This window comes from Echinops telfairi, unplaced genomic scaffold (genome assembly GCF_000313985.2).
Source record: "Echinops telfairi isolate 266 unplaced genomic scaffold, ASM31398v2 ScPeMD7_3;HRSCAF=10, whole genome shotgun sequence".
Taxonomy (NCBI): Eukaryota; Metazoa; Chordata; class Mammalia; order Afrosoricida; family Tenrecidae; genus Echinops; species Echinops telfairi.
In genome coordinates, this window is record NW_022103899.1 from 51,176,226 (window position 1) to 51,186,381 (window position 10,156).

Below are 10,156 nucleotides of genomic sequence, written 5' to 3' on the forward strand. Positions count from 1 at the left end.
CCCAATAAATTGATTTTTAAAAATAAAAAATTGAAACCTAGGATTGATGAACCTATTGGGACAGCAAGTAAAATAAGGGTTTGGAAGGGAGGAGGGGAGAGTGGTGTGGGGGAGCAAGAGGGAGGTGATGTCAAGGAGTCCATGTAAATAAAGACTGTCTGGAAACGGACTCTGGTAGCAACTGTTCAATTCTACTTTACGAGACTGAACTATGAAATGATATAATGCATGTATTAAATCCTAATACTTAAAAAAGGATATATTTTTAAAATTTGCTATGTGGGTGTTTTATCTCTTCTTTCAGAAAGCTTTGTAAAATATTAAAATTAGTCAGACTGTTAAAATCCTGACTTTCAATGATGCAACCCTAAGACTTCTAGAGGCTTTGAGCTGGAAAACTATGATGAAAGCTTATTTAAATATCACATTAGCATATTTAGTAAGCATCCAGCATTTATTTTGCAATGGGAATACACAATTATCCCATTTAATAAAAGGATTACTTAGATTATTTTACTACTTGTTTCTGTATATGCAAAACATAAAATGAATATGGTGGGAAAGTTTTGTGTTATAAGGGAGAACTGTTTGGCTGGTGGAAACTTTGAGACCACAGAAAAAATAAATTATCTTCATATGTAATTAAATTCACAAAGACAATGACCTCGTATCATTGGATTAGGGTTCAAAAGCAAAAACAATACAATAAGATCAATATTAAGCAAATATCTTGCTTTATATATACCTAATACTTTATATTCTACTTTCCCTTTCTGATTAAAAGAATACGTGTATCTGTTTCTATCTATCTTGACTCTTACCTCATTAGCAAATGAGAGCCCTGAGAACTTTGCCCCATCCAAGTCAGTCAGGTGAGCTCTACCCTGCTGAGGAATCGGGGTTTGAGAATGGTTTATTAACAACCTGTTCTATGCAGAGGACACAACCCTATTTGCTGGGAGCCGAGGATTTGAGGCACGTGATGAAGATGATGGCGGACAGCATCCAATACTAGCTACAACTCTTAAGAAAACAAAAACCCTCACAATTGGCTAGACTGAAAATAAAACGGTATATAGAGAAAAGTTTGAGGTTTCAAGAATTTAATCCTGCATAGATCCATAATCAATGCTCATGGAAGCAGCAGTCAAGAAATCAAAGAGTGTATTTCATTAGGCAAGTCTGCTGCACATGACCATTTTTAAGTTTGGAAGATTGAGGATGTCACTTAGGAGACCAAGGTGGCCCTTGTTTTAAATCATGGCATCTTTATTTGTCTCATATGCAGGTAAAACTTGGATAATCAATACGGAAGCTCTTAAAAGAATGGATTCGTTTGAAGTATAGTTTTGGTAAAGACTATGACAGTATCAATCTGGCCAGAACAAACAAGTTTGTCTTGGACAAAGTGAAAACAGAATGCTCCTTAGCAGCAAAAATGAAGAGACTTTATTTCACATGTTTGGGACCTGTAATAAAGAGAGACTAGTCCCTAGAGAAGCACATTGTGCTTGGTGCAAGGTTAGTGAAAAGGAAGACGGTCAAGATGGATAGACAGAGTGTGGTCGTTACATAATGTTATGTCAACTTGATATAGACAACGTAGGGGCGGAATCAGATCACAGCTTGATGGTATCTGTCAATCAGGTCACAGCTTGATGGGTATCTCTTGTGGATGAGGCCTTCTCATAAGGAGGGTCCCGGGAATCTCCCCCTCTCTCTCTGCCACTACCTTCCTGCTGTAGAGACTCTTGGAGAGCTCCTGGAGCCACCCTGAGCCCTGTGAGCCCTGTAATGCAGCCACTGCCATTGGATCCACAGGACTTTGCACCCACCATCCTGTGACCTTTCTGCATTCTTCATCATTTTATGTGGCTGTGTGAGTCTGAAGAGGGACTTGTGGGCTAGTAACAGACTTGTGGACTTGATCTCAAACTAAGCTGGCATGGTTGTTTGATATATAATTACTTCTTATATAAAGCTCTTTCTTACATATGTGAGTGTCACTGAATTTGTTTCTCTGTTCAACCCGGCCTAACACACACAGTGTCTGCAAAATTGGCCTCTACCCTGACGGCAATTGTGAAGTGGTCCCAAGGCTGAGCGTCTTGTTGTTGTTGTTGTTTGTTCTATTGTATGTGGGTTATCAATAAGTTGGAAACAATTCAGTGGCACTTTTCAACAACAAGAATAACATCCTCTTCTGTATTGATTAGTATTTTCAGAGCTCTATTACTATTGATACAAGCATGATAAAATACTAATCAATTTCTGCTGTGTTCCTTTTACTAGGAGCAACCCACTAGAACAGAGTGGGAATGCACCAAAGACTACCAAGGTTTACATCTTGATGACAACAGATGGCTATATCTTTCTCCTGCCAAGGAAGTGGTAGTTTCAAACCACCCACCTTTGGATTAGCAGCTACATGCTGTAACCACAGATTCACAAGAGCTTCATAATGAAATTCAGAGGAGGAATAAATGATAAGTATATAATGTGAAACTACATATTAAGTGATAGGGATATCACTTGTTTAGGAGTAGTCTGCGTTTCTTGTTATGATAATATCCTAAACAATTTATTTATGGTGTTGATGTAGTTACTGACAGGTTGCTCACTAACTTATCTTGTTTCTGTGCAGAATAGAACTAAATGATGCCTGGTTTTTGGTATCCTCAGGGGTGAATGCACATAGTATCGTGTGAATGAGAGCATTTCCAGTTTCAGATTTCCAGAAATAAATCACCAAATCTTTCTTCATGGTTTATTTAGTCTGGACCTTTCACACAAAACACATTTAGTGATGACAAAATACAAATTTCTATTGATTGATGCTGGTGGTGGCTACACGGCTGGGGATCAAACTTGAGCTCCCGCATCAAAGACAAAGGTGCAACCACTATGTCACCATGAACCCTTAATTTATTACTATACACTGATATATTGCATCCTATTTGTGGGCTTCTCAATAGTCACAAATATGGTTTCTGTTATGAAGAAAGCAGGCAAATCTTCCCTGACAGTCTCCGTGATTTCCTCAGTATTCCAAGCATCATATAACCATGGGAAATGACAATTTCCTTCCTATGACACTGAAATCTCCATAACATATTATGATGGCGGAAGCATCTCAAGCCAAACATTATTGAAATTAGGGCCAAATATACTGATTATCTCTTTACAAAATATCTACAAAGAAACTGAGGAGCGGGAAAAAACGTACAGGTATTGGAGGTCACACTTAAGAAATGTAAGAAAAACCGGGGCAGTTCTACCCGGTCTATAGTTATCTGAGTCACAACTTGATGGCAATGAGAGGGTTGCTGTAACCCAAGTTCTTTCATAGGATTTTCCAAGAAACAGACAAAGGACCTTTTTGGAAAGAATACACAGAGTCACTATATCAAAAGAAACCCATGGACATTCCACAATTTCAGGAGGTAGTACTTAAGCAAGAACCAATGATGCTGAAGGCAGACATGCAAGCTGCACTGAAAGCATTAGCCACAAACAAGGCTCCAGGAATGGTCAGAATACCAATTGAAATGTTCTAACAAGTTGATGGAGCACTTACTACTCATCTATGCCGGGAAATTTAGAAACCAGTTACTTGGCCAAGGGACTGGAAGAGATGCATATTTATACCCATTTCAAAGAAAAGTGAGCCAACAGCATGCTCAAACTGTTGGATAATATCATTAATGTCACATGCAAGTTAAATTTGGATGAAGGTCATCAAACAACAGCTGCAGTCGTACATTGTCAGGGAGCTGCAAGAGGTTCAAGATTCAGAAGAAGACATGGAACAGGGGATATGATTGCTCACATCAGATGGAACTTGACTCAAAGTAGAAAATAACAGAAAGATGTTTACCTGTGTGTTATTAACTCTGCCAACGCATTGAACTTAGTGGATCACAATAACTATGGATGACCTTGAGAAGAATAGGAATTCCAGAACACTGGGTTGTGCTCCTGGGAAACTTGTACATGGATCAAGAGGCAGCTGTGTCCACAGAACAAGGGCACACTGCATGGTTAAAAATCAGGGAAGGAGTGCGTCAGGTTTACAGCCTCTAACCAGCGGTTCTCAACCTGTGGGTTGTGACCCCTTTGGGGGTCGAATGACCCTTTCATGGGGGTTGCCCAATTCATAACAGTAGCAACATTATAGCAATGAAGTAGCAACAAAAATAATTTTATGGTTGGGGGTCACCACAACATGAGGAACTGTATTAAAGGGTCGTGGCATGAGGAAGTTTGAGAACCACTGCTCTAATCAAACGTATTCAGTCGGTATACTGAGCAAATCCTCAGAGAAGCTGGATTCTCTGAAGAAGAACGCAGCATTGGGATTAGAGGAAGCGTATTAACAACCTGTGATACGCAGGTGACACCACCTTGCTTGCTGAAAATGAGGAGGACTTAAAACACTTGCTGATGAATCCTTCAGTGTGGTTTACAACTCACGATAAAGAAAGACCAAAATCCTACAACTGGACCAATAGGTGACATCATGATAAATGGAGAAAAAGTTGACATTATCAAGGATTTAGTCTTGCTTGAATCCACATCAATGCTCATGGAAGCAGTGTCAAGAGATCCAAAGACAAGTGTCACTGGGTAAAGCGGCTGCACAAGATCTCTTTAGTGCTGAAACTCAAGATCTCACTTGAGCACTAAGTTGTTCCTGCCCCAAGCCATGTATTCTCATTCACCTCATATGTATGTGAAAGTTAGACATTGCATAAGGAACACCTAAGAAGAATCTTTTCTTTTTCTTTCTTTTTTTTTTTTTTTTAATTGTAGTCCTGGAGAAGAATGTCGACAGTACCACGGACTGCAAAAGGCAAACGAGTCTGTCATGGGAGGCGTACATCCGAGTGCTCCTTAGAGGCAGGTAAGTGAGACTTCATCTTACACACTTAGGACATGTTTTCAGGAGACACTAGTTCCTGGATGATATATATAGTTTACTATGCTAGCCTGGCCAATAAATACAAGTAGGATTAACTGAAGGGCGGAGAGATAATGGCTTGGTGAGCCTCGCCTTTCTTGTCTCTTGCTCTTTGATCATCGGACCAGTGTGTGGCTGCCTTGCTTGTTCTTTGCCTCAATTTATAGGCTACACTACCTGTGGGATGCCTAGCCTGTGGACTGTCTCTGTAAGTTGAGGTCCCTTTAAGACATCTCTGGAGCTGGGGACTGGCAGTTGGGACTGGTGGTTAGTTGACAGTTGGTGATCTGCCTTGTGATTGGCTGCTGTGCTGAGATAGCCTTCCTCTCTCTATAAATAGAGGGCGATCTGGCAGCAGAGAGACGAGAAGGACTGCTAGTCTCTCACAACTCTGAGACATTTGTAGTGCTTATAATTTAACTGTTCGTTTCTTATATATTTATCTGTATATGATTTAACAGTTCATTTCTTGTTATATATCTAATTGTCTTTGTAAATAAATATATTTAATTATCAGCAATTTGGTTTCATCTCTCTAGAGAACCCTGTCTAACACACTGGAAGACAACTATCGTGCGTGGTGGAGCTGAGGGCAGCAAAAAAGAGGAAGATCCTCAGTGAGATAGATTCACACAGTGGCTGCCACAATGGGCTCAAGCAAAGGAATGGTTGTGAGGCTGGCCCGAGGACTGACAGTGTTGTGTTCTGTTGTGCATAAGTGCATTGTTAGCCGGAACTGACTGGATGGCAGCTAACAAGTCTCAAGTCCATTACAACTCCTAATTAATCCATGTATGTCTTAGACGAACTGCACTCCACGGTGTGCCAATGACTAATTTGGGGGATCTAGAGCACCCATCATTCCACTAAGGTCCCAGAGGGTAAATTTGAACCCACAACTTTAAATATCAATACAATATGTTAAACACTGACACAACCCACGACTTCCCCTATATAGGGTGACTCCCCATAAAAGTTTACTTTTTGCCTGCACTGGTGCTCTGCTGCCCAGTGCTGCAGCAAACAGGTTGGGGTGTTTTATTCGTGACCACACTACAAGACTGCTGCTAAAGGAGCAGCCTGTCACAACCTATTTATTTGGGGTAAAACCCCAATGTTTTGGGTATTTCAGTTTCGAAGTAGGCAATGTTAGCCAAGGCTTGCCCGCTGCTGAATTCACTGGCTGGCTGCTCCGCAGATCCCTATCATTGAAGAATAAACACGTGCTGATTTTGACAACAATAAAGGCAATTAGAAAGCAAATATGTCTGCTTTGGAAACATACGCATCTGTGTGTGCATGGTGAAACAAGAGCATTTGTCAGCATCATCTGAAAGGTAAAGCAGGACCTAGCAATAACTGCTCATTTTTCTCATATTACATACGCCTTTACCGCCTCTCACCATAGCAAGGAGTTCAAATACCTGTCACCAATCCTATGATGGCCCTTTAAAAAAAAAAAAGAGCACATTGAACCACAAGACACGCATTTTTGAAAAGGATAATGTCAGTCATTTGGTTGCAAAAAAATTGAGAAAACTCATAGTTAATTTTACTGAATCTATTTTCCATTTTTTCTGTTTTGTAACTTCATTCCAGAAACCCCTATTTGAATCTAGGTGCCTCTGTTGTAGGAACTCTAAGTAAAATAGGATTATGGACTGTTTATTGTTTTGCAGGTTTTTTCATAATAACATTTCCTAAAAATCTAGAATGTTTTTAACCTTAACATTTAAAGAAACAAATCCTTCACCCTATGCATGATGCTGTATCTAGATTGTCGAAAATAGACAAAGGGCATAGACTATTCACAAATAAGAAATACAAATCCAGCAAATATTTATAAACAATTAGCTTTCTCTGATCAAAGATAGATAGAATGAATCTGTCTACTACCATAAAGATTTAAAGTCTGCTTCTTCTCGTGGAATAATACTTTGCCTGTCACCTTAGCCAACATTTGTCTAATTTGTAGCCTAAGTCGGCGATGTGGTGCAGTGAGGGGGCAAGTCAAACGGAGGTGTGATAAGTTGTTTAAATTGTTGAAAACAAAAATTATGATCTTATGTCAACCCCCACCTAATTAATAATAAAAAGTTTAAGTCTAGGAAACCCAAGTGGCAATTGCACTCTATTTTATTAGGTCCTATGAGTCCTAATAGAACTAATAGGGTAGTCCTAATATTCTCCACAACAGAGTAACCCAAAAAGGATTATTTGTCCCAAGTAACTCACTGGTAGCAATTTATTTTAGTACTCAATGTTGGCATGAGGCCAACTCTCTCTCGCAACACATCTGGAAGCATCAAAACGCAGAATCATTCTGGAAGCAATTTTCCCTCAGAACAGTGAAGACTTCAGGAAGCAAAACACCCACTTTGGTTCATCAGTTGTACTGATTAGCTGCAGCACAGTCTGCTAATTCCCCCCTAACACTGCTCTTCCTTTCAGCTTTAGGTAATTAAATCCCTGCATTCCGGCAGAACATATGACTTCCCAGAATAAACACTGCAAGTCTTGATCATCCTTCAGACAGATATGGCCTGGCTGATGAAGTTCAAGTCAATGTGAAATAATTGGAAACCCGTAGATAAAATGAGTTGACACAGCTAATCGTAGAGTTCCACCACTTTCCGGCAACATTTAATCTAAACTCTCATGTCCTTAGAGTCTCCCTCAAAATATCCACTCCGTCCGAATTCTATTTCTGGTTCTTTCTCACATCCTCTCCCTGAGATGTATCACATAAGGCTAATTTGGATAGCCAGCAAGTTATTTGCTATATAGTTACTTGCAACGACAAAATTACTCCATTACTGAATAGCAATTGACTTCATTAGAGGGATTAATAAACACAGACCAGACTGAAAACTATTTGCAGGCATTAAAGACATCCATACAAATAAAGTATCCAAGGAATTAATGCAGTACTGATTCTATTGCTAGTCTATCAGCTCACTACCAGATCCAAAACTCTCACATGTGTTTACAAAATTAGCTTTCTCGAAATTTAAGGGGCACTTTTAAAACTTAATTCTATTTGCTTGATTTCAAATAAAGAAAAGTTTATTGCTATTATTGGAAATAAGCATGCTAAACATGATGTTGTATGCTTTAGTTTATCTATGCCATGTTCAGATAAATACACACAAACAGCACACCTCAGAAAGAAACGTGAGAGAGAGATGCATGGTTTGGAATCTTCTAAGACTTCCATGACTTGCAAAAAGAAATATGGTATGCATGTTCCCTGGGGAAATAAAACTTGGAGGTGTCAAGGATAAAGTACTGTATTGAAGCAAAAATAGGTCTCATATTATGGATTCTTGATATGCTACTACATGATAAAATTTAATGCTGCCTCAAGTTACTTTTAATGAGTTGTTTGAACTAAGGGTCCATCCAGTTTTGGGGTCAAAAGTCATTTCAATGGTTGAAACCCACATTAAAGTAGAAAAAAAACATGAAAATGTAGTACAAGATAAATGCTCATTGTTCAACCCAAATTTCATATTAATCTTTTAATCAAAGATGAAGTTTCTACTCCCAAAATCCACCTACAGGTTTTCTTCCTTAACATTTGAATTTTCAATTATTCAATTTCCTGAAAAGAAAATTATTTTTAGAGTTAACGTTACCCAAATATATGAGGGACAAGAATATCAAGACCAAGCAGAACAGGCACAAAATGTAACCCTTAAATTTATGCCATTAAAATCTGTGTTCAACAGGGCACTAACCCACCCAAGTGGAGGGTGTTGTTTATATCTCCACAGGAGAGGCAGAGAGGGACCAGATTCAACCTGGTGCACCAAGACGTGAATGCAACATACCGGCATGAAGCAGGGAACCAATAGAGAGGTCTGCGGGCCCACCCCCAACCCCAACTACATGGATACCTCCACCTCTCCCCAGAAGAATTCACTTCAGAGGACGCACTGAAGCTACAGCTCAGGGAGAGGGACATGTCTGATCAGAGCACACAGGAGCAAACTAAGAGGGAAGGAAAGAGAGTGGAACACATCCTGGCCAACCAAGCCCCGAGGATGATATTCCGGCTCAGAGGAGCCAATGAACAGAGAGGACCGTAGGGCTGGCCCCACCACCAGACATGACATCCCTCACTGACCAATAGGACTACGAGGGACAAAACTGGAGACACTGTGCAGGATTGTGCTTGATCTGACTCCACCACTCCGGGGCGAAACGCTAAGGGTATGCAACAGAGTAGCAAGAGGAGCAAAGCAATGAAGTCCCTAGAGAATATAAAAAATAGGCTTTGGCACCCCATCAGACTTGACCGGAAAACACTCCTAAAGGTCAACAAACATATGACTTCCCAGAATAAACACTGCAAGTCTTGATCGTCCTTCAGACAGATATGGCCTATGTATAGGCTTTTGTATAGGCTTTTCTTTTCTTTATCATCGATTTTGTTGTTGTTTGCTTTCTTTTGCTCTGTCTTGGTTTTGTGCTTATTGTTTCTCTGCGTGTCTATCTAGATAAGACAGGCGGGAAAAACAATCCGGAGGAAAAAAACAACAGGACCAATGTTTTCGGGGGGTGGGGCACATAGGAGAGGGGGAGACAAGGGAAAAGAAGTGTTGTTAATAAACCCAGGGACAAGGAAAAACAAGTGATCTAAAATCGATAGTGAGGAGGGTGTAGGAGGCCTGGTAGGGCTTGATCAAGCGCAATGTATCTGAGAGGAATTACTGAAACCCAAATGAAGGCTGAACATGACAGTGGGGCAATAGGAAAGTAAAAGTAAAAAGAGGAAAGAACTAGGAGGCAAAGGGCATCTATAAAGGTGAACATACAGGCATGGACATATATAAATATATTTATATGTGACAATAGGGAAATAGATCTATGTACATATAGTTATAGGTTTAGTATTAAGGTAGTAGATGGACATTGGCCCTCTACTCAACACAAGAACACTTTGTTCTAATAACCTGGTATTCCATGATGCTCACCTTCCCGACAAAATTACTGAAGACAAAATAGGTGCATAAGCAAATGTGAAGAAAGCTGATGGTGCCCAGCTATCAAAAGATATAGTGTCTAGGGTCTTAAAGACTTGAAGATAAATAAGCAGCCATCTAGTTGAGAAGCAGCAAAATTCACATGGAAGAAGCATACCAACCTGTGTGATCATGAGGTGTCGATGGGATCAGGCATCAAAGACCCAGA

General features: G+C 39.9%; 1 pseudogene; it reads right to left on the reverse strand.

Annotated features, from left to right (window-relative positions):
* The window catches only part of LOC115871006, a 197,617-nt pseudogene that overhangs the window by 123,586 nt on the left and 63,875 nt on the right, over window positions 1-10,156 (reverse strand).